We start from the raw sequence: 24,315 nt of genomic DNA, 5'->3' as shown, positions 1-24,315 counted from the left end.
GAGCGAGAACAGATGCGTTTTATCTTGAAGATATGGTCTATGCTTGGAAAGAAGGCTGTCGCTGGTTCGAAGATACGGTGAAGGTGCGGATGATGATAAAGTTTGTGCAGCAGCGAGAGGCAGGCGATTCTGCGGCGATGAAATAAGTCGTCAAGCTGAGCGCGAGCTTTTAGTGCTGAAATGCTAGTATAGGGTGAATAATCAGAAAAAAATGAAACGGGCCGCGCGGTTTTGCAGTGATTCGATTGCTTGGGTGATATATGTTTGACAAGGATCCCAGATAGCTGATGCATACTCGATTTTGGGGCGTCTTAATGTGATGTATGCTAGTCTGCGTAGTTTAGCTGGAGCACACTCTAAAAATTTTAACACCCTTAAGGGTGTAAATGACTTGTCCCATGGGTGACACCCTTTTTGGGTGTATTGCTACACCCCAAGCAACGGGATGCAAATTAACACCCTACAAAAGAAGGGGTGTTAATATGACGTCACCTCGCCTATGGGTGTAAAACAAACAACACCCTTTCTATATGGGGTGTAACACAGACACCACCCTTTCAATATGGGTGTAGCATGGACAAAACCCTTCCAAAAGGGTGTTATCCCTGCAAGTATTTTAGCGTTCACTACAGCCATGTAGTTAATGGGCAGACTAGCTGTTGTGAATGCTGCCTAGCCTTAGCTATGGTACTACCTTGTTCAGTATGAGCCAGAATCTGTGAGGCGTCGTCATATTGCGCTTCTGGTCCGTCATGTGGTAGCATAACGTGCGATCCTTTCAGGCAAACAATTTAAGGTTTCGCCATTGCAGCAAGGCACACACGCCATGCTTTTCGTAATCTTCCTCTGCAGTGATAGTACACTGCCGGCAGGATGCAGAGCGCAATAACAATGCGCGCTGCACTAAGGACACAGGATCTCCCGCACCTTGGTGCACCAGTACTTATAACCCCGTGGAAACAGCACACAGCCAAAAGCATGGTTAGATGCATTTCAGAAATAATTAAAAACCTCCACTTTTCTTGGTCAAAAATTTTCGCACCAGCTCGACCAGGAGGGAAAGACACCACAGCTGGTTGTTTTAGCTCATATTGAATGCAATAGAGCGCAAGCAATGCATGGATTGGCTACGGTAACAAGTGCAGTACTACAGAAGCATACGTTTGCCTGTCAAGCAGTTTTCTGCCGTTTTAAGCACACATTTTATACCTCTATTCATCAAAGTTGTCATTTATCTCCACGGGATGCTTCTACTAGTACTTTCACACATACGACTTAAAGGTAGCACTGAAAGCCAAAGAACAAAGTGCTTCCACGTCGAATAATGTTTCAGCATTTACGAACAAAACAGCATGTGTAGCTGTGCATGCTGTTCAATACATAAGCATGCACTATTTCCTGAAATATATGTATGCTCCATTTACTGCCAGTGACCTGCTTATACCCAATAATTTAGTTTATTTTTCACTATGTGCTTGCATTGAATATTCCACAGGCATTGTAAGTAAAGCTACCAGAACAACAATCAGCTAGTCTAAGGTTACCTAATTGAACAAAATCATTGTAAAATTTGTGACGAAATGTCAGAAGAAAAGTATTTATTTAATTAAAGAGAAATGGTTACATAATAATGTTTGCACATTTTAAAAGTAACAAGGAAGATAAGGAGTAAAACCATACCAATACAAAGACATAAGTACCGAATAATGGCACAGGCTTGCTCAATTAAATTTTAAGCAGAACAGTTTTTTAAAATAACCTGACTACGAACTATTACATGTTTTCATTCGAAAAGCACTGCATCTTATTATAAAGCACAAAAATAACCGGTCACATAAGTAAGAACAAGTCAGAGTGTGTCTTTAACACAAGGATAGAAAGTTGGGCGAGTTGGTACAGTAACATGATCTTGGATTGTAGCGCGAAGTGACACGGACACAGACTAGAAGCAGACAGGATGAGCACTAACTCTCAACTAAATTTTTATTGAAACGAACATATATATGTGTGATTGCAAAAAACCGCAGCACATATAAACGAATATTGAATACAGAGTAGTAACATGAAGACGACAAACAAAAGCCATCAGCCATAAACTGCGTGGCAAATCTGAGTGCAAGCTATTCTCTTATCAAGTATACCTGTAGGCATTGCGACCAATGTGCTCCCAAGATGTTTGCGGCATTAGTCATTGCAGAGTTGTAAGGACATGACAATCCTAGGATGATTATGTTCTTGAGGCTTTTTTCCCCACTTTCTATCTTTTGAAACGTGTATACTTTAGTCATGAAAACAAAAATGCTACAACTGGTGTGTGATATGTTTTGCGTCTTATTTCTTAGCAGCTCATTGAAACGAGCCACGATGACAAATTCAAATGCCGTTACCTCATCAGACATTCAAATTTCTTCAACACAAACAAAACCAGATAGGCATTAGAGTGAGCATCACTTAAATACATTACACTGGTTTAAAGTTATTGCACCACTTTGTGCCAGGTAAAAATGTTAGAAACATCAAAAATGTTAAGATTCTACGGCCAACCGTGAAAACTAAATAAAAAATCATTAAGCTTTGTTAAACGGGTACAGGAGCTTTACTACTGGCCGTCTTGGTGATGGACACGCAGATAGATGAGCAGCCATTCCACTCAGACGAGAATGTTGAGGGCTTCGCATGGAAGTCTGCGAGACACTGCAGAGTAGTTCTTGGTCCACATGAAGGAGGTTGCTTGCATACACATCTGGGCCACCATACTGAATGCATGGTGTTACCGGAACCTTTTCCCCCTGCACTGTGGTAAAAAAGCATGGTTAAGTTTCTACGATATTTAATATGCAAAAAAAGAGGTGAGGCATGCAGACAGGACACGGGAGTAGAGAAGTGAACACGAACGCGCAAAACATGAAAAATTTCATTAAATTGTTTTATTAGATAAAATTTTTATACTGTGTTTCATTCATTATGAGGGTTCATAACCGCAATATATTTATTATATAAGCAGGTGGAATTATCAGCTTGGTCAGTTTGTACAAGCTCGTTTGAGGCCAGAAATCGAGTTTCACAAACACAACCTCAACATTCTTGATTGAAAAAGGAACACCTCAGATGACATGCAGTCCTGTGAGTGGGAATTGCACAGTTCAAGAAAAACAAATTAAAACTGTCAGCCGGGTCCTGAAAAAGAAATAAGCACCTACTACTGCAAAAAGCGAATTGATAGGTTTTAGTAGCACAAGGGCATCTCTGGCCAATGAGCGCCAAGTCTATACTGCAAAAGATAAACTTAGCGCATCTTTACAAAGCAAATATATAAAAATGACTAATGCCTCTCTGCACTACAGTTACTTTGCTCTAGAGTGAAGTCATTTTAATGCATGCACACGTACATACACACGCTACACCCAAGTGTAACAGCTGCAGAATTAAAATTGGGCAGCAACAAAGTCGCAACCTTCAACCATTGATCCCAAGCTGTACTAGTGACTGAAGGTAGTACCAATATCACCAATGACGAGTCGCACTCTTTCTGACCGATGTTATGCTGCTCTTATTGTCAAAGATGAGTTACAGTCGGCATTGAGGGAAAGCTGCCCTCAAGAGCAGCTCTTATTTTTGTGTTATTTCTAACCAGAGACCAATGAAGTAATATATTTTTAGAATGAGAATGACACCGAAAAATTGAGTACGTAAATAATTTGGTACATTTTTCCGAAATTAACTTGAGGGTTAACGGCTAAAGCGGCAATCCAGAAACTAGAACAAGTTTTGACATGTTTGCTACCAGTGAATGCTAGAAAATATGTTGGCATTCTGTAGTTTTGTCCAACAATGCAAAAGGGATTCTTAATAACTGAGGAAATAAATGGAAAAGTATCATGAAGTATATTTCGTGAATGTAATGCAGAATCACTCAACTTCTGTTACTATATAATCTCCACTTGATTAACCTGCACTTTCTGAACTAGTTCAGGAGGTGCTGCATTTCACTACTCATTCCACCAGTTCAACGTGGCAGCAACTGCACGTTGTGATTTGTTTTGCTTAGTGCAGGCTTTGTACAGGGCGAGTTCACAGCATTCCCTGCACATGGCCGAAAGGTAGTGCATGTTTACGCAGCAGGTGTGGTGCCGCTTCTGCACGAGCGAGGTGCAGAAATCAGTTTCATACAATAATTAGTAGAGGGAACTCTGACGTTAGTGTCCACAGGAGATCAAACAAGAACGGCTGTACCAGCATGGAAATTATGGGAAGTACATGGATTTGCCTAAACTTTGTCTGTTTGGCTTCAAACGGCTTTGTGACTTTGTAAACTAGTCATTTTCAACAATATACTGTGTAATAAATAAATAAACATTAAGATCGTCCGACGACAGGATTCAGACACAGGTACTCTAGAACAGAAGTCTGATATTGAAACCATTAAGCCACGGAGGCATGTAACGACAAGCGAGTGCAACGCCTTGATGAATTTATCGCGGGCATACCAGTGCCTTGAGACGCTTGGCGCCTTTCGATTTGGCCACCTTGACAAGCTCAATCGTTGCAATTAATAGCAATTGTGCGTGTTGGCGCCGTCTTCTGCACTTCGAAGAGTATAGACATAGATTGCGCTGAAATTTACGACAATAAGATTTATATAGCGTATAATATACGAAGCCACAAGAACGTCTGAATTCACAAGCGCGAATATCAGACAAATCCATGTGCTTCCCATCATTCCCATGGTGGTACGAATGCAGCGCCAGAGTTCCCTCTAGTAATTACTGTAAGAAACTCTATGGCAGAAATAACCGAAGTGCCTCGCATTTTGTTCTGGAGTAATAAACTAAGTTTTGCTGGTCCCATAAATCTTACTGGTCATTAATTCCAAGTTTTAGTGCAGTCACATGTCTAGTAGGCAATTGTGGTATTTTGCATAAACATTGCAAAGCCAACTGTGATGAATGTTCACTCTGGTAAATTGTTTATGATCGAGTAGCATAGACTACTGAAGCAACACCTGGAAGGCAAGTGAATAAATTTTCTTATTGGTAGCCTTTAAACAGCATTCGAGCATATGACACATGCACCTCAGATATGCAGATATTTCCTTGACTCAGCAAGAAGCGATGCTTCATGTTCCACGAGGCTACTTCTATCAAAGCAGTATTGGTGCTCTCTAAAAAGAATTCCAATGCAGATGATCCAAATATTTTTCAGGGGCAACAGTTATGCCTGAAATCATGCTAGATTAGTTTTTTTAAACACATGCTCAGACCATGTTAGAAGTGCTTCTTAATATCCTCCTATTTATTAGACTAGTCCTATATCTGTACACAAAGGCTACTAATTAGGTCCCATGCTATATCATCATCTTAACAAAAACTTCACTTAGTAATACACATGCTGTGATAAGATTTGAGACCACATTGAGATGCTGAACAAGGTGAATTCATTATTTTTAAAATGAAGTTCCTGTTCTTCCAAACGAGAAGAAAGGATACTGAGGGTCAAAATTTTTCTGAATCACAGCTGGAAGATGCCAGGGAAGGCACGTGGAAACTTATTTGTAATTTTCTATTTAAATGTAGAAATGATCAAGGGAAATGAGAATGGTAAAAAAAAAACAACCAGGCATGGGGGGTGAACGAACCTGCAGCCTTTGCATTTGGCATGAGATGCACTAACCACTATGCCACCGAGGCAGCATTCAACCGTCCACTATGGCCCCTCAGATTGTCGAAGCTCGAACACGGCCGTAGTACCACAGTGGTTAGTAAATCACATGCATAATGTGAAGGTTATGGGTCCGTTCCCCACCCACAGGTGGATATCTTTTAATCCACTTTCACTTACCTAAATTTATCATTTCTATACTTCATATAAAAAACTTAAAACATGTTCCTGTATGCTTTCCTTGGCCTCATTATCTGCTGGCTTCTTCCAGTTCTGTTACTTCCAACACTTATACATATTCTAATCTGGTAAGTAAACAGTTTTGCATGATGCTGGAATGCAAGATAAAACATCATTGCAGGGTCATGTTATGTAGAATGCCTTACATTGCCCAGGCAAGGTGTATTAATGTCAATCTGAAAAAAAAAACAATTCCCACTCTAGGCAGAAATGCTGTGTACTGCTGTGTGCAACAGGGTTTAACGAAAACAACTTGTTCAGAAATAAAGCCACCAAACAACGAGGAAATATGAAAACTAGATGAAAATTTGTGCAGTTGCATGTTAAAAATTTAGCACAGCAACAGATGAAGACATAATGAAGGAAGCGCGAGGATGGTTTATTTTGGACACACGAGGCAACATACTTGAAAGATGCATATGAGCTTACACGTGGAGAAATATTGTTTATGTAGCAGCTAAACTACGAAGAGGCCTAGAACACACTGATACAAGGTGTCGAGCATGTAAATCTTATCATTCCCTTAAGTCAAAGAAACATGGCTGTTTCTCATGATTCGCTACACATGGCTGGCTCACACAACTTAGCCACTTCTATATATGCCTTGTAATTACCAGGTGGTCTGTATGACATGTTCAAGCTTTAAATATGTACAAGTGCCACGTAGCTGGACAGCACCAAGGTAATGTCGTTTGCCATCGTTTTGAGGAAGTGAAGCCAATTCTTGCATTTTTCCTAATTAGGTAATTAGTTATTAACTATTATTTAACTGCTCAAATATTTTATTCAAAGCAAAAGTGTCAGTTCCAAAATTGTAGAGCATCCTGAAAAATTCCCAATCCAGCTTTCTACTGCTCAATAGATGCAACAAAATTTTTTTTTCAAGCTTGAAAGAAGCCAGTGAACACATGCAAGAAGTGCCGTGCAACTAACCGCTCGTGCACCTGAACACCATTTGGCTCCTCCTTTCATGCTTGAAAAAAACTTTTTGAAAAGAATGTTTTAGAAATTGATTAATTATTGTTGACTATGTTTTAGGCAAAATGCATGAAATAGTGTGACTGCCACTTCCATTTTCGGCGACACGAATTGACTCCATTTTCATGTCCAAATCCAGCTATACATGGTGCGTGTTTTGAGCTGGTTCTGTAATTTAGGCTGGTTTTGACTAATTGAAGCTTCGCACCCTAATAATGGAGTCAGCCTAAAAAGAAATTGGTACATAAACGGTCGCTGTCAGTACTTCATACTCCTTTAACTTAGTGCAAAGTGCTTGTGAGCCAAGAAGTTGGTAGTTCTAAGCAGTATTTCTCATTTTGACCTGGTGTTATAGCCCACTTACAATGATGCCATGCTGCTCAGTCATGCTGGTCCCAGCTTCAATCTAGACCAAGGCAGCTGCCCTCCGATGAGGGTAAAATGCAATAACGCTTATGCACTTAGATTCAGGTGTACATTAAAGAAGGCCAGGTTCCCAAAACTTTAGGTTTTGGAATGTAAAAGCCCATAATTTAATTTTAAAAGCTAAAAGTGCTTTATTAGGAGCAGGGGCATCATTTTGAGCTTTTACTGCACTGCCATGGCACCAAGAAGCTCCAAGTAAATAAAAACAATTTCTTAGACAATGTACATATCTTGCAAACATTTACAAACACTTCTCCGCATGCACCTCTGTTGCTTTTATATTTAGATCCGTATGCTAAGGCGGATTATGATGTTAGAACATGTTTCAAACTTTTTTTTTACCGCTTTAAAGTTGTTGGTTATTTTGCATCTCACTATGTGTCGAACGCACATTTCAGTGCATCAATTTCATCAGAAAGTGCACTCCTCTTTATTTTTTGTGCATGCAAAAAGGGTTCAGAAGAACTGCTTTCTGAAGGTCTGTATAACAAGCAAAAAACGATTCTATGTAGGCTGCACAAAGAGAAAGGGTTGGTTTGTAAATATGTTATTTAGTTCTTAAAAAAAGAGGCAGCTGTCAGTACTCTGTTCCAAAGTAAAAATTGCCCCTACCTGGCTCTGCTTCATTTTCCGATGTTGATGGTCCATTCGGGGGCAATCAACTGATAGGCTGCACATTGGCGATGTCGGGTGCGCTGTCAACAGGCCCAAGGTCGATCGACATACTCACGAAAAGTCGAGTCCAAACGCTATAAAAGAAATATCTCATCATTTTGCTATCAGTTTTGTCATCTTGCGTGTTTCACACACGGCCGTCAGTGAAATATTTCGTCACTTGGATACTGAAAAAAATTCAAGCGTTTTCTGGCAACCAAGCTGATGATGATGATGTGTTGTGTTTTACGGCGCAAGGGCCAGGTTTGGCCAGAGAGCGCCATGACAAGTGGTAATGTTGACGATGTATTATGGAAGATGCGACTTGGCTGTAAACTGGCCTAAAATTGTCGCTGTAGAGTGCGTAAAATCTACGTGCTATAAGATTATGGCGATGACTAATGACGAATACTATGAACATTAAAATCCATCGTGGAAGAATGATGCAAAATAGAAGATATATAGGATGGTAAAATTACTTGGAGCAGTGCTGCCTCGCCAGAGCCCTTGAAACACAAGGGCCTAGAGGCATGTGCTATACGAAAGAGCTATCACAGCGGCATCCTCTGAAGAGAGGACGGCAGCCAAGCTGAATACACAGTAAATGGAGAACATTAAAGAGCAAATGCAGTTGTCACATTAGATTGATCAAGTACAGCAGAAATGGAAAATAAATGAGTGATACTGTGTCTGTTGGCTTTGAATGCAAGAAACGTAAAAACAGGAACTTGCAGCCACGCCACTTCGAATTTCCCGAGTTTGCTACACCTCACAAGTTTGGCATCGTCCGGTACTCGGGGATAGTAACCGCTTAAAATCAAGATGAACGAGCGTCGGCATAAATTAACAGGATACTTAACCGGGTAATATTGGCGCATAAAACAACTCACGTAGCGAAGCTACTGTCAATTACCCGATGACGCATCTGCGGGCGGTGCGGCTTGGGCGAACAATTCAAAAAGGAATGAGAGTTTCACTTGTTTCACGCCTACTAAGCTAAGACAGAATTTGAGTTTCTTATTAAACTATACTAGATATTTACGCTCCGAATAAAACTCTGGAAATTTTGTTACGTGACATTGCATACGTATGAGTGAGGAAATTGCTTTTATTGTGTTCTGCCCAGACGGCATGCAGCAGCTACCACTCTCATGCAACAAAAGCATGAAAGTGGTACTCGTGACACCGAAAATAAACATATACAGCGCCAACGTTACGCCCCTTGGAGTTGGAACTAAGCACGATTAAGCCAGTTAGTTTTCTAGCTTTCCTAACGCCATGAACACGACTAAACATCGAGCGAAACAACTCTCTGCTTTCGAAAATTATTACCGCTTCCATTTATGTACCTATCGCTGCCACAAGCAAAAGTCAATGGGCTAGCTGTCCACAAGCCGCAGATTAGACTGACAGCAACATATTACGGTAACGTAAAACAATCTCCACGCTGACTTAGCAGCCGCGGTGTGCTCTAAGTGCCAAAGTTCTCGTTTGCCGCTCGAAATTCACACCATGATGACGGGCACTGCATCTTTCACATGAAATATTGTACGCTTTGCTCCGGAGCTCAATAGGAGGGCGAAACGCATTTGCACGTACCTGAAATCCGCATGCCGGAAACCCGTCGACGCTTCCGAGAACGGGGCGCACAGCCATACACCCGTACGGCGGCTAGACTTGGACGTGAGGCACTTCTATCAAACATTTCACATGCGACATGTTTCACACCGATTGCGCGAACACCACAAGATGACGCAGGCCGCATTGCGACACCGAGCAGATGTGAGCCACCGATGAGCTGTGTGCGCGGATTGCAGAGAACAAAACCATACAAAACGTTAGGCGCGAGAAGATGGCGGCTCTCGTTGCGGAGACGAAGCGGACGAAGCAATGACGCGCGAATAAATGTTGCCAACTGTTGGTTCCGCGTTATGCCGGCGGTGGTGGCTTTAGTGGCGTGCGTTGCGGCTGTCTAATTTTTTTTATTTCTTTTCCCCAAACAGTATAGCTAAGATCAGTTCTTTGTTTGAATTTTTAACTGTGTCGTTTGGCATTATCTTTGTCTTTTTATGCTATTAAGCGGCCAATTATGGCCTCTCAGGTTCGCGCGCGCCAGCTTCGCGCGCAAATCTCAGAGGCCATAAGACAGCTCGTTAGTAAATGCCGTTATTGTCGTTGTTAACGTTTCATCATCCTTTCTTCAACTGAGATAGAGAGGTAGTGTCCCTTTTCCCGGGGTTGGGAGGGGGCGATCAAGACAGCATCGCTAAGCGGGGGGCGGGGGACAAGGTTGGTGTTGGTTCTTATCGCGAAATTCGCGAACCCTGCGATTTTTTTTTTGTATAACGTAAGCATTTCTATATTTCCCCAACAAGAAAAACCATCCGTCCGTCAGTCCGTACCGCACGATATCTTTTAAAATAGAACCCGCAGCAGCGAGTGAATTCACCTTCGTGCTAGCTCTCGCTTCAACGCGACCGAAGCGGCGAGAACACTGCGCTCACGAAGCTTTCAGCTTATGCCGCACTATGCGCTTTTCGCAGATCACTTTCAAGATAGGTGTACGCGCGTCTGTTTTCAAAGCGAAGTAAACGGTGAGAACACAGCGCGTGAAGTTTTCAGCAGTGGGCACACTCTGTCCACAATGCAGTTCGCTTTCAAGATACGGTTCGCGCGGCCGTGCCACAAGCAGCCGCCGCCGGAGAACGGTTGATAATGGTTCGTCGCGGATGAGGAGGGCTAAAGAGCGATAACGGCTCAAAACGAACGGAACGTCACCAGCGCGCCTGGCCCCGCCACCTGTAGTACTTTGCTTGCGCCGCCGACCAGAGCAGTTCGTGTCGCCGCAGCGCTGTCGCTTATACTTGTCGGATCAAGTCTCATAACATTGATAACGACATGGACTGTGTGTAGATGAGGAAGAGTCACAATGCTTTCGCGCACTTAGACAAATCCGAGAGGAGTTCCTGTGTGGTTTTTTTTTTTACCGGAAATGTGCAGTGAGCGGTAGGACCCAGAGTTGACAATGCCTGTAAGAGGGGTGCCAAGCTTTTTTTTTTTTTTGTGAGTCTTGCCTAGCTCCCAAAGACCTGCTCATGCTAAGACTTGCTGATGGCTGTATGTGTTTTGTTTTATTGTCGCATGCCCTCGAACCGCCACAATCCTACAGTGCAATGGCATTAGAGCAGTATTCACGTCCAAAGGGAAATGCAGCCGGTAATTGGGCTGCCTAAGGTTTGCGGCCCGGCGGCAGCTGCCCTCCCGTCCCCCGTTTCCGTTGACAAGTTAGGGGGAGGGGTCTAGAGCAATCTTACACCCCCCTCCCCACAGTGGCGTAATAAGGAAATTTTTTGGTGTGAGGGGGGGTCCCAATTGACCCCCCCCCCAGCGGGGCCATTGCCATAGCAGCAAAAATTTCACTGTTAGTGAGCGGTACAAGTTCCCGGCGTGCCCCACTTGGCTACGCCGCTACTAGCCGCCCCCCCCCCCCGCAATCGACGCAAATCGAGCTATCAGAACGTACATGACACGCATGCATGACATAACATAAATGACATGCCGCGAAGCTAGCATGGATGTCGTCACATCATCATCATCAGCTTATTTTGATGTCCATCGCAGGACGAAAGCTTCTCCAGCGATCTCCAATACCCCTGTCTTGTGCTAACTGGTTCCACGTGTCGTCAAGTTTCCCAATTCCATCACGTCCACTTTATTCTCTGCCGTCCTCGACTGTGCTTCCTTTCCCTTAGCACCCATTCTGCAACTCCAATAGACCAGCAGTTCTCTCCCTTACGCATTGCAATGTCTGCCCAGCACGACTTCTTCCTCTTAATGTCAACCAGAATATCAGCTATCCCCGTTCGCTCTCTAATCCACATCGCTGTCTTCCAGTCTATTAACGTCATGGCTAATAATTTTTATTCCATCGCTCGTTGCGCGGTCCTCAACGTCTTCCCAAGCTTCTTTGGTAACTTCCAAGTTTCGGCCCCATACTTTAGTAACGGTAGAAAACAATGGTTAGCAGTAAGCTCCCTGGTCATGATTTAGTAATGCCTGCCGTAAGCTCTCCAGCTAATTTTTTATTTTTGTTAATTTCCTTGATTAGAGGCCCCTGCGAGTAGTTAACCTCAATAAACGTATTTCTGCGCAGGTTCTAGAGGCTGACTGCCGACCATGACATTCGTTCTCTAGCCAGGCTGCGGAACATTACTTTTCTCTTGTGCATACTAACTCTCAATCAGACTCTTACACTTTCTTCGACAAGGTCCTCAAACGTTTGTTGCACATAGTCTGCAGCGTTGCTAAGTATGCCAATGTCATCTACAAACCGTAAGTTGGTGAGCTATTTACCGTTAGCCCTCACTCCTAACCATTCCCAGTCTAACTGGTTGCACACCTTTAAGTATTCAGTAATAGCATTGTAAATATTTTGCCATTGATCATATGAAGCGTTTTGCAGATATCTGGCTATGCAAAGTCTGCGCGTTAGTGTCATCCGTTCGATATCAATATTCGTGGGAAACTTCATTTTTGACCACTGTTCGGAGCCAGTGCGCTGCTGCCTAGATGCCCCGATCTAATCATTCCAGCTACCTGATTCAAGCGCAGGTAGCGCGCGTTTCATGTATAGCCAATATCAACGCCTTAACTGGCAATGTTCATTTATCATATACTGTAAGCTTGTTCACTTACTCCCTTATAATTAGGGTGTAAATTAGAAAGACTGGGGTGTTCCAAGGGTGTTTTCTTGTTGAACACCCTTTTCCGTTAAAAAAGGGCGTTTCAGGGGTGCTTACAAGGGTGAGAAGATTAATACACCCGCATTACACCCATAAGGGTGTGAAAATTTTAAGAGTGCATGCTTAAGGTTGCGTTTGAGGAGGCCTAAGGAGCGGTTAGCTGATGCCAACGTCAGGCGGATGTGATGATGCCACGTTAGATCAGACTGTAAGTGAACACCAAGGTACTTATATGAAGTTGTAAGTTCAATTATGTTGTTATATATCACATACGATGTTGGAATACGGTGGTTGCGCCTAGTAAATGATAATAACTTCGCTTTAGCAGTATTAAGAGTCATCAACCATGTTGAACACCATGTGTTAATAGCGTTAAGATCGGTTTGAAGAATATCTTTGTCATTGTCGCATAAAATTATTCGATATATTACGCAGTCATCGACAAAATGTCTGATGTGGGAAGACACACAGTTAGGCAGGTCATTAATATGGATTAAGAAATGTAAAGGGCCAAGAACGCTGCCTTGCGGAACACCGGAGGTTACTTTGGTAGAAGAGGAATTACTGTTGTTAACAGACGTATATTGTACTCTGGATGAGAGGAAATCTCTAATCCATCCAATAACGGTTGGGTGTATGTTAAAGTTCATTAGCTTCAGTACTAGTCTATGGTGAGCAACGCGATCGAAAGCTTTAGAGAAATCCAGGAAGATTCAGACACCCTAGATCTAGGTATGAATGTAAGTCATGTAAAAAGCCGGCTAACTGTGTGTCGCATGAATAACCACGACGAAAGCCATGTTGGTAATCAACAATAATTTTGTGGTCTTCTAAGTAGTTAATGATTTCAGTATACAAGATGTGTTCAAGTAATTTACAAATGGTACTAGTTAAGGAGATGTGGCGGTAATTTAATGGGCGAGCTCGGTCTCCAGACTTAAAAATGGGTATGACTTTTGCCACTTTCCAGTCATGCGGAATAGTGTTAGTTGATAAAGACTGCGAGAAGAGTGCACACAATAACAGCATAACAGAATAACAGCAATAACAGAATCAACAGCAGTCATGCGCGGCAGCGCTTATACTCGGACTCACAGAAACAAATAGAGAGAGAGAGAGAGAGAGAGAGAGATGCTGCAGTTTCTCCGGAAAGGCGAAGCAGTATTAGTGATAGCGAAGGATAAAACAATTTTATGAAGGAAGATTCAAGCTGTCAGGGCTCCAGCCACCGCCGGGAAAATTGAAATTTTCCGCCTATGAACGTATGCATGGGCGAATTACTGACATTATGACAATTAAATCGCCCAAAGCAATTGAAGGAGCCCAGCATACACTGTTAATACACAATTAGACGCAATAGTTCTGCCGAAGCTCGCAAGGTGGAGAGAAGTAATTAATGAAGGGAAAATGAGACATCCACCCAAACGTAGCAAATTGCTACAAACTGCTACTTCTTCAACTGCGATTATTTTCTTTCGAGGAACCCGTATGGGTTTCCTTGGTAGCAATTTTCTACGTTTGGATGTCTCATCCCCCCTCCCTTTATTAATACACAATTACCACGCCCATGGTACGGTTCTCTTTAAGTAAAGGAACTGCATATCTCTAATGGAGTTTCCATAGACACGTCAAGACGGCGAGCGGCGCGCGCGGGCTGTAGTCGACGTGGTCGACACATCGAAGGTGCAACGTGCATCGCACGCGACGGTCCTATTTTTGTTTCGCGACGAGTGCGCGCGCGGCCGCCGCGCTCCTGCTTCAGCTGACTTCCGTCGGCAAGACAGATCGCGCCGCGCGACGCCGAGAAAGCGCGTGCTCTCGGCGGGAAGCACGACGCTGGCCAAGTGCGTAAAACGCCGACTGTATACTCATGCCCGACAGAGGCTCAGTTCTACCAATCTATTCGCCGGAGAAGAGGGAATGTAACGCGTGCGCAAATGGCAAAGTTCCCTAGATTCGTTCGCTCGCAGCAACCATGGCCGCAACCTTCATCGTTTGAAAGTATCCCGGCATTCTTCTGGAAAACGAAACGGAATTCAGGTGAGTCTTGTGTACTGCGGCGTGCGTAGAAAGGCATTGAAATGTGAAGGATGAAATAATAACCTTGTTTGAGACAGCTAAATAGCCGTGCAATTTAGATATGCGTATGAACGCGAGGTGGGGGGTTAGAAATTGTTAGAATTTTACATCTAAACGAGAACAGCAGTTTCCACTGTTTCGCCGTTCGTGTTTGGATTTAATTTCATAGGAGAAATATTGGGTTCACGCAACGCGGAATGTACAGGGTTATACTTCTAGTGTCAGCTGTAGGAAAGTTTATTCATTTATATCTTTATAAGTAAATGAAAAACTAAGTACAAAGTGTATTATGACCGATTGGTCCGTCACCACAATGTACTGGATTGAACCATGAGTTCACATCTTATTTGTATTCGTTGCATCCCTACAAAGTGATGGAAAGCCCTGCCATGTTCCTAAAGTTTAAAACTATTAAACACATTTTAAGAAGCTGAAACAAAAGGAACACACCCAAATACCACCTTTAACCAACTTCGCGTATCGACGTTAGGCCGCAGTTTTGGTTTCGACGATTACGTTTTCGTTCAGCAGTTGAACGTGCGGTGGCGCAGGCGAAGTAAGAACATGGGAGGTAGGGAGTCGACACTCGACAGTACATTATGCATTAATGTCACATAGGATGTACGATAGATAAGGAGCCATGATTATAGATGAACAGGGCTCCAGAAGTATAGGTAGCGACCACAAACGCATCAAGTTGAGTTTTAAGAGGGAAACTAAAGCACGAATGAGACGTGAGGAACAGCCAGATGGGATTTTTTACTCGGAAGAGCAAGTGGAAATAGCGGCCAAAAAAATGGAAGGGGAAATATCAGAGGGTACTGAAACTGATTGGACTTACCCAAAGTTAATGAGACTATTTGAGCGTGAATTATGTAACGTGCGAGTCAGAAGAACAAGGCAAGGGATACGAAAACTCAAGAGCTGGTGGAATGAAGAGGTTAAAAAGGCCATAACGAAACGTCAGGAAGCCTCCAGGGAACACAGGTATTCCAAAAGTAAGGGAGAACCTGAAGCAGAAGTAGAGAGAAAGTGGGTAAACTACATAAAATGCAGAAGGGAAGCATCCTATTTGATGAACGAGAAAATCAAGACAAAAGGGTACCAATGGTTGTCAGAAGTAAGCAATAACAAGATAAACAGGCAGCTAGGAAATTCTGGCAACATCTGAACTCCTTGGGTAATAGGACAAGCCTAGAGCAGAGGTATATAGTAACAGCTCAAGGAACTCGGTTAGAAGGAGAGGAGGCAATGGAGCATATAGGAACCATGATGAGGGAAAAATTTACAGAACAGATCGCGAGAAAGGGTACATGCAGTATGTCGGAGAGGGATAGCCCGGTCAATCCACTGCTTTCGCTTGGACAAAGAGAGTGGGAAAGGGCCGAGAAGAGGGTACCAAGTAGCACATCGGCAGGCCCGGGTGGTATTCCAATTATGTTAATAAAGAAATTGGGCCCGCAATTTAAGAAAGCATTAAGGGAGGTGGTGAGCACAATGCTAATGTATGGTAAAGTACCTGACGAATGGAGGCTAAGTGGGATGAGAATGATATATAAGGGAAAGAGGGGCAAAGCTGACATAAATAACTACCGGCCTCTAACAGTGACGTCAGTGGTTTACAGGGTGGTTATGCAGATTATAAAGGACAGACTGCAGGCATGGGTAGATAACGAAGGGGTGCTTGGAGAGCTACAAAATGGGCTCCGGAAGCATAGGACTGAGGCTAGAAGACAATCTGTTCTCAGTGACACAGTGCATTGAAATAGCTGAAAAGGAACACAGACCCCTATGGCTGACTTTTTTGGATATCAAGGGAGCCTATGACAGTATACTTCAAGAAGGCTTGTGGGGCATTCTGGAAACTTTAGAAGTGCAAGCTGGAGTAACCAATTTCTTAAAAGATATCTTTAAATGTAAAACCGGGTGATTATACAATGGGCCAAAGCAGGTTTCGAAGCATATAATGGGCTTAGGCAGAAGAGCCCATTGTCACCTCTGTTGTTTATGCTGTACCTACAAGGATTAGAGGCCAAAATACAGCAAAGCGGACTCGGCTTCAACCTAGCATTTTTCAAACAAGGAAAATTGATTGAACAGTCATTACCAGGACTCATGTATGCGGATGATATTGTATTAATGGCTGACAATACAGAAGATCTGCACGGATTGATGCACATATGTGGTACAGAAGGAGACAGACTAAGCTTGAAGTTTAGCAAAGAAAAATCAGCAGCCATGATTTTTAATGATAACATTTGGGGCTAACATAAGATACTAGGAGGCCACGTTCGAGATAGTCGATAAGTACAAGTATCTTGGGGTGTGGATAAATAATGGAATTGAGTATCTGACAGAGTCCGAAAAATATGTAACGACTAAAGGTAACAGAAGTGCAGCGATTATGAAGAGTAGGGCACTGTGGAACAACAATAGGTACGAGGCCGGTAGTACGAGGGATATGGAAGGGGGTAATGGTTCCGGGCCTGACTTTTGCCACTGCAGTTCTATGAGAGCAGAGAGCCGGGCACAGATCTGGGATGGTCTTCTTTCGAGGGCAGAGAGGCTAGTAGCAAGATAGCATTTGAGGAGCGATTGAGAAAAATTAGGCAAACGCGGTGGGCTAGGAAGGTTTTCAGTTTCTTATACACAAGGAATGTTGACACAAAGTGGAGGAAGCGAACTAGAAAATTGTCAAGCAAATACTTGGGCAGCAACGGGGGGACAGGTAAGGTATCATCCACCAAGGAAAAGGTTAAGGAGACAGAGAGGGGTATGCGGAAAACAGAGATGCAAACCAAATCAGCATTAGAGACATACAGGAAGTTTAAGCAAGAAATAGCCAAAGAAAATATTTACGATAACTCTAAGGGAAGCTCATTGTTGTTTTAGGCCAGGACATGTGTACTGCGGACTAAAACGTACCGAGCCAGATACCAGTAGATAGACTTGTTGTGCGGGGCGTGTGGAGAGGAGGAGGAAACGGCTGAACACCTGATACTTGCTTGTAAAAAACTTCACGCTGCAGTTAAATGTAACGGGAAACTATCCAAAGCTTCGGGTTTTAAAGACAGTGAAAGTAAAATAGACTTTGAACAGGTAGAAATACCTAAACGTAGGCTATCCGATTGGTGGCTAATATCAACGCAAAAGTAAAGGAGTAAATACATAGGTATGCATGCATATAATACCATTCAAGGCTAGGTGGCGCGCGCCGCCGCCGCCCGATTGATCTGGTTGGTTGAGGTGTTGGGTGTGTGCCGCGGACGCTCCTGTGTCGAGGCTTCAGCGACTTCGTTCGTAGCTAAGTACTCTTTTTTTCTTTTTATTAGCTGATGTTTTTAAAGTGTTTTCTTTTGCATGAAGCAGGAGCGCAAATTTTGAATTCGTGGTAAGCGTGGTAAACGTACCGGCTTTGTCTAGGTCTGGCGGCTTCCCTCGTTAGGCCTAGGTGCTAGGCGGGACCTATTTGATAGGCTTATTTAACTATCTCAGCTAGCTCTTCAATCGAAGTGATTTGGCGGATTTGCTCGTTGAGCCTAAGGACGTAGGCCTAGCGATGAAACCGAAGAAAGGGAAGGCCGCGGGGGACGCGGAGCAAGTGCAGTGCGACGAATGCCTGCGCTGATGCTCCCTCGACGAGACCATGCAGTTTCCAGAGCTTAGCAGACGCGGAGGGGTCTAGCTTTACGTGCAGGCTGTGCGTAGGGGTCAGGGAAACAGTCCAAAAACTGGAAGGAAATTGGACAGCCAAGGTCGAAGAGCTGAAAGAAGACCTGAGGGAGGAGCGGGAGAAGCGGGTAGCTTTGCAGGCGAAAGTCATCGAGTTGGTCAAGGTGGAAGCGGTCCAGGCCGCGCAATTAGTAAGAACCGTGGCCGAGCTTGGAGAAGAGAGGAAAAGGAGAGCAGAACTGCATAGGCGGCTCGATGCGCTTGAGACGCGGGCAGCGGAGAATGATGGGTCGGGACACCAAGCCGGTGGCAAAAGCACAGAAAGTAGGGTAGACCCTACAGGCGAAGTGGGAGGCAGGGAGCCAGAGCAAGCGGGAGTCGGCTCGCCGCCGGTGAATCGGCATAGTTATAGTGAAGCAGCGCAAGACGCCTCGAGTGAGGCGATGCTGCAGCCACAGGGGCGCCAGCGAGCGCGAGGAGAGGAGGGGCACAAGCTAACCCCAAGGAATGAGCTCATAGCCAATGATAAGCATAACCTGGATGTTAGGAGGGAGGGAAATAATGCCCTAGTACTTATCGGTGGTGATTCAAATATGAGGAGGTGCAAAAGAGCTATAATGGAGCGTGCAAAGGGTGATGAGCGGGTAGCAGTCGGGACGTTCCCAGGCAGGACAATGGACGCAGTACTGAGAGAAACAAAAAGCGAGCTTTCTGAGAATGTTGCAGAGCACAATTTGGTAGTGGCAGCGGCGGGGCTAAATGATGTCTTGAATGGTGAAGCCGCAAAAGTAGTGGAAAAATTAGCGGAGGGAGTTGACGATTTAAGGGCGATAGCACAGCAAGTCCAGATCGTGGTATGCACAGTGCCGGAGGTGCAAGGACGGAACGGAGAAATTGCCAAGGACGTTGTGGCTGTTAATCGTGAGATAAGAAAGCTGAGCCAGGAGAAAGGATTTGAAGTGGCAGACACAAACGGAGAAGTGCATATAGCAGGCTTTGGCGGAGGCTTTACACGAGATGGCATCCACTTTAATGGAAGGCTAGGAGCCGAGATCGGCTGGCGCCTTGCAGGTCGGGCAGTAGCTTTTTTAGGGGGTCCACTGCGCCTCAGGGCGTAGGGGTAGGCAGAAACAGTGTAGAAAGTGCAACAATAGAGGCTGACGCCAATAAAATGGCCACTGGAGGTCCAGGAAGAAAACTACAAAAAATAAATTTAACACCAGGATCAGGTACATAAACATGCAAGGCGGTAGAAAGAGAGCGAAGTGGTTAGAAATACAACAGCAGTTAAAGGACGAAGAAGTAGGTGTATACGCACTATGCGAAACACATCTCAGGTATTTAGAAGACCCACCGTTTATTGAAGGCTACGTCTGGGAAGGGAGCAATAGAACAACGGAGAAGAAGGCAGGAGGAGTAGGTATGCTGATACATCAAGGAACAAATTGGCAAAGAATAAAGTTAACTGTAAAGAACATGTCTGGGTATCAGGTACAATTGCCGGTAAAGAGACATGGCTAGGAGTAGCTTATTTAGGGACAGGGGCCAAATGCAGGCAAGAGAACAAGGATTTAGTGAAGTGTCTCGATGACGATATAAAACAGTTTGGAGAAGGTGCCGATATTTGTCTCCTGGGTGACATGAATGGCTACATCGAGGATCTGGATGCATGCACAGATTGTAATGGGAGGTTGATACTATACTTCTGTGAGCGACACAACCTAGTTATAGTAAATAGAGAAACTAAGTGTGAGGGACAAATCACTTGGGAGTCCCGTAACAGACAAACGACCATTGACTACTGCTTAATGCCGAAGGGGTTGTATAGCAAACTCGCAATAATGGAAATAGACGAAGAGGAGAAGTACAGCCTCGAAAGTGATCATAAGCGTATTAGTCTACAGTTGGGAGCCCTGCTGAAAAGAGAAATGCAGGGAATAAGTCAGAAAGAGTACGCAAAATTAAATGACGAACAAATAGCGCAAATAGCGGCCGGCGTAGAGGAAGCAATAGAGAAACATCCCATGGAAAGGTGGGATTATAATCAGTTAGAACTACTCATCAGTACAAAAATAAAAGAAGTAGAAGGAGTAAACCGCTGGAGAGGAAATAGGAAGCCACGAAGTTGGTGGAATAAGGAAATTAGAGAGGCCATCGAACAACGACGGTGGGCATCTCGGGAACACAGAGAAGCAAAGAGGGCGCAGTTACCTGAAGAGGAAATAGGCCAAAAATGGGAATATTATCGACAAAAGAAACAACAAGTGCAGGTCCTCGTCCAGGCTAAAATAAAGCAGTCCTCTGATCGCTGGCTGGCTGAAGTTCGCGATGCAACTAAAGGGGGGTCAAGAAAATTCTGGAACCATATAAGCTGGCTGGGTAAAGCTAATCACAGAAAACAGGAACAGATTCTCGATGCCGAAGGAAATTGTTTAGAGGGAGATGACGCTGTGAACTACATTGGTTCAGCTATAGCAGAGTCATTTAGGAAAGACGATAGGGTAATCGCCCCAAATGTGGGAGCAACACAGAATAGCATAATAGAAAACAGCTCAGAACATGACCCATCTTAACTGGCAAAAGGCGGAAGCAAATGTTCCAAAATGCACGTCCGCGGGTATAGACGAAATTCCAATCAAGTTAATTAATGAACTTGGCCCAAGAAGCAAGGAAACGCTGATGAAGGCATTGGAGGCAGTCATAACAAATAAGCAAATTCCGCACAGCTAGAAACAGAGTAAAATGAGTTCGATTTATAAATGGAAAGGTGATAAGAACATAAAATCCTTCCGACCAATTACGATAACATCAGTTATATATAGGCTGGCGATGCAGGCAGTGAAATTAAAAATGCAGTCATGGGTAGAAAGTAATAGAATACTCGGAGAACTTCAGAACGGGTTCAGAAGTGGTAGGCGCTTAGATGATAGCCTGTTTGTGCTTACCCAGTGCATAGAAATAGCTAATGCAGAAAATAGACCTCTGTATTTAGCCTTCCTGGACATAAGTGGTGCATACGACAACGTGAACAGGGAACTCCTGTGGAACATATTAAAAGCTGAAGGAATCGGTCATGAGGTATTTGATTTGCTACGGGAACTATATCGAGAAAATAATGTTGATATAACATGGGAAGGAATTAAGAGTACGACAACTGTTGAGGTTCGCAAAGCATTAAGGCAAGGTTGTCCTCTATCACCGCTGCTGTTCATGCTTTATATGATAAGCATGGAAAGAAGGTTACAACGAAGCAATCTAGGGTATAAGCTGTCGTACAGATTAGGCGAAAAGGTTGTTGAGCAACGACTACCGGGTTTAATGTATGCGGACGATATTGTACTGTTAGCAGATAACCAGGAAGATTTGCAAACTCTGGTTTATTACTGTGGGGACGAAGAAGGCAGTCTAGGTTTCAGTTTTAGTGCAGCTAAGTCCGGTGGGATGTTTTTCAACGATACAACTGATCAGGAGCTTACAATACAAGGCCATGAAATACCCCGAGTGGCCGAATACAAATACCTCGGGGTATGGATAAACAAAGGGCAGATGTACACGGAAAAGCACGAACAGTCTCTCATAGCAAAAGGGCGAAGAGATGCCGGGATAATGAAACATAGGACATTGTGGGGGTACAACAGGTATGAGGTACTGAGAGGTATTTGGAAGGGAGTAATGGTGCCGGGGTTTACTTTCGGGAATGCGGTCCTGTGTTTAAGGGCAGAGGTTCAGTCGAGACTAGAAGTAAATCAGAGAGCTGTGGGAAGGTTAGCACTAGGTGCCCACGGGAGAACCACAAACGAAGCAGTACAGGGAGATATGGGCTGGGCATCGTTCGAAGCACGGGAAGCTCAGAGTAAAATCCTATACGAAAAACGTCTGAGGAAATTGGACGATAGCAGGTGGGCAGCTAAGGTGTTTAAATGGTGGAGCAACGCCATGAGCAACGCCAACTTCCGGCTTCACTTTCGCTTCACAAAGAGTAACGTCAGGGCACGGAGGAAGTAAACTAAGGAGAGGCCCTGACGTCACTCTTTGTGAAGCTAAATTGAAGCCTGAAGTTGGCGTTGCTTATGGCGTTGCTCCGCCTATCGGGCCAGCTCGCCTCTCTTGTTTACATTTCTCGCGAAACCGCACCGCGCCGCGCGCAACCATGCTGCTCGGACCAGCGCGCTCCGCAGCAATACTAAGCAATCGTTAGCACCTTAGCATGATTCCGCGAAAAAGCCGCCAAAATTTCCCGCAGATATTCCTTCGTCCGTAGCCATTGCCATGGCGCGGTACATTGCGTACAGCGTTGCATGCGCGTTCATTTCACGAATTTCAGTTCTTCCTGTCCCACCTGGCCATAGCAACATCCTGGAGAACAGTCCAGATAACGCAGCGCAACAGAACACGAAGACCAACGCAAACCTGCCCGCACGGCGCCTTTGCCACAGTACGAAACCTACGGAGCAACACGTGTGAGCGCACAGAACCAAAACAAAGCTGCCATTGTGGCCCAAAAGGCGTGGCCGCTACGGCAAAGAAATAAAAAATCAGCAAAAAAGAGGAGAACGTACTACGTCACTTCCTCCACACTTTTCTCCTAACGCGCGGAGGGGGTAGGGCGTCTTCTCAGTTTCCTTCCTCCATGCGTTAGGGCCTCTCCTGAGTTTCCTTCCTCCGTGATGCCGTCACAGTCACCCTTCCTGAGGCCCTAGGGTTCAGAGATAATGATAGTTATGTAAATAAATATGCGCTGGAAATTATCACAAGGTGATTGGAGGATTGGTGGCTCAAAAGCAGAGAGGTGGCATAAGGTTAAAGGGTAAGAACACTCTAAGAACAGTTTACACCCTTTCGCTTGCCCCTTCTGCCACACAAAAATAATCGTCATCTGCCTTGGTGCGTTTCCTTTCTTTATCGCTGCGAGCCCAGAACTTTCCAGTAACGAATGGCACGCGCGTTATCAGTATAGAACAGTTTAACCCTTTGGAGTGCCCCTTCTGATAGCGCGCGTGCCGTTCGTCACTGGAAAGTTCCGGGCTTGCAGCGATAAAGAAAGGGAACGCATCCAGGCAGATGACGATTATTCTTGTGTGGCAGAAGGGGCAAGCCAAAGGGTGTAAACTGTTCTTAGAGTGAAGACGTACTTAAAGAAAATCGAGAAATTTAATAACACACAACAAAGATAAAAATAAAAGGCAAAATAAAAATCTGAGCATGGTGGCAACTGCCATCAACCCGTTTCAAAGCGGACGCTCCTACCTTCCATCCATCCATCCATCTATCGGTTCAATGGGTTGAGCCTCATTCATCCATCGATCCTGCAGGGCGTTACAAATGGCTGATTTTGTGGCAGACGACTCAACAACAAGTTCTTGACGTTGGCTCTTGTTTATAGTAGTTTTCGCGTACTTCTTCTTCCGGAAACTCCGAAACAAAGACAGGTAAGCGTGTTTATGAAATCCGTGTCGCCTTATGTTACGCTGTGAGGCCGCAACCAAACAGTATAGCGTACGATTTCACTGTTGGGCTGGTATACTATTTTATAGCACCGTTATTTTTTCATGCTTATCAATAGGTTTTCGTTCGTGCTAATAGTTCGGGCGTGACTCGGAATACCGTGGCCTTTGCGCCCCCTTCGATGCCACTTATTAAGGATGCGCTCAAGCAACGCTTACCGGGGTTACCCAGTTTTAGCGTGATGGCCTCGTGCGCGACTGTCCGATTACGGTGACTGCACATTCGCGTTGCAGACGTAACGATGCATGGATCGCATAAGCTTTTGATTCCCCCTACTCTTGAGTTATATTTGTTAGTATGCCCGTCACTAGGTTCCGAAGCAGCTGCCCGCGCTGTTTCCTGGTTACACATTACTATTATA

At 44.3% G+C, this 24,315-nt stretch overlaps 1 protein-coding gene and 1 long non-coding RNA gene across 3 annotated transcripts in view; one reads left to right on the top strand and one right to left on the bottom strand.

Moving 5' to 3' along the window:
• Positions 1-1,576: 1,576 nt before the first annotated feature.
• Positions 1,577-9,854, bottom strand: LOC142580079 (uncharacterized). Its single transcript, XR_012827559.1, has 3 exons — positions 9,556-9,854; positions 7,915-8,051; positions 1,577-2,794 (listed from the first exon to the last, which is right to left on the bottom strand). It is a non-coding gene; the product is annotated as an uncharacterized LOC142580079 (long non-coding RNA).
• Positions 9,855-14,518: 4,664 nt separating this feature from the next.
• Liprin-beta (liprin-beta 1) overlaps positions 14,519-24,315 on the top strand; it is a 148,843-nt gene continuing 139,046 nt past the window's right edge. The window contains exon 1 of one of the 2 annotated variants that reach the window (XM_075690852.1): positions 14,519-14,738. The gene's annotated coding sequence lies outside the window, so the exon portion shown is untranslated. Of the gene's footprint in view, positions 14,739-23,737; positions 23,879-24,315 lie in introns of those variants that run through there. The other variant, XM_075690851.1, reaches the window with a different exon arrangement.

Source organism: Dermacentor variabilis, chromosome 4 (genome assembly GCF_050947875.1).
Source record: "Dermacentor variabilis isolate Ectoservices chromosome 4, ASM5094787v1, whole genome shotgun sequence".
In the NCBI taxonomy this organism is placed as follows: Eukaryota; Metazoa; Arthropoda; class Arachnida; order Ixodida; family Ixodidae; genus Dermacentor; species Dermacentor variabilis.
Note: the sequence above shows the minus strand (reverse complement) of the source record. Positions and strands in the feature narration are given on the sequence as shown.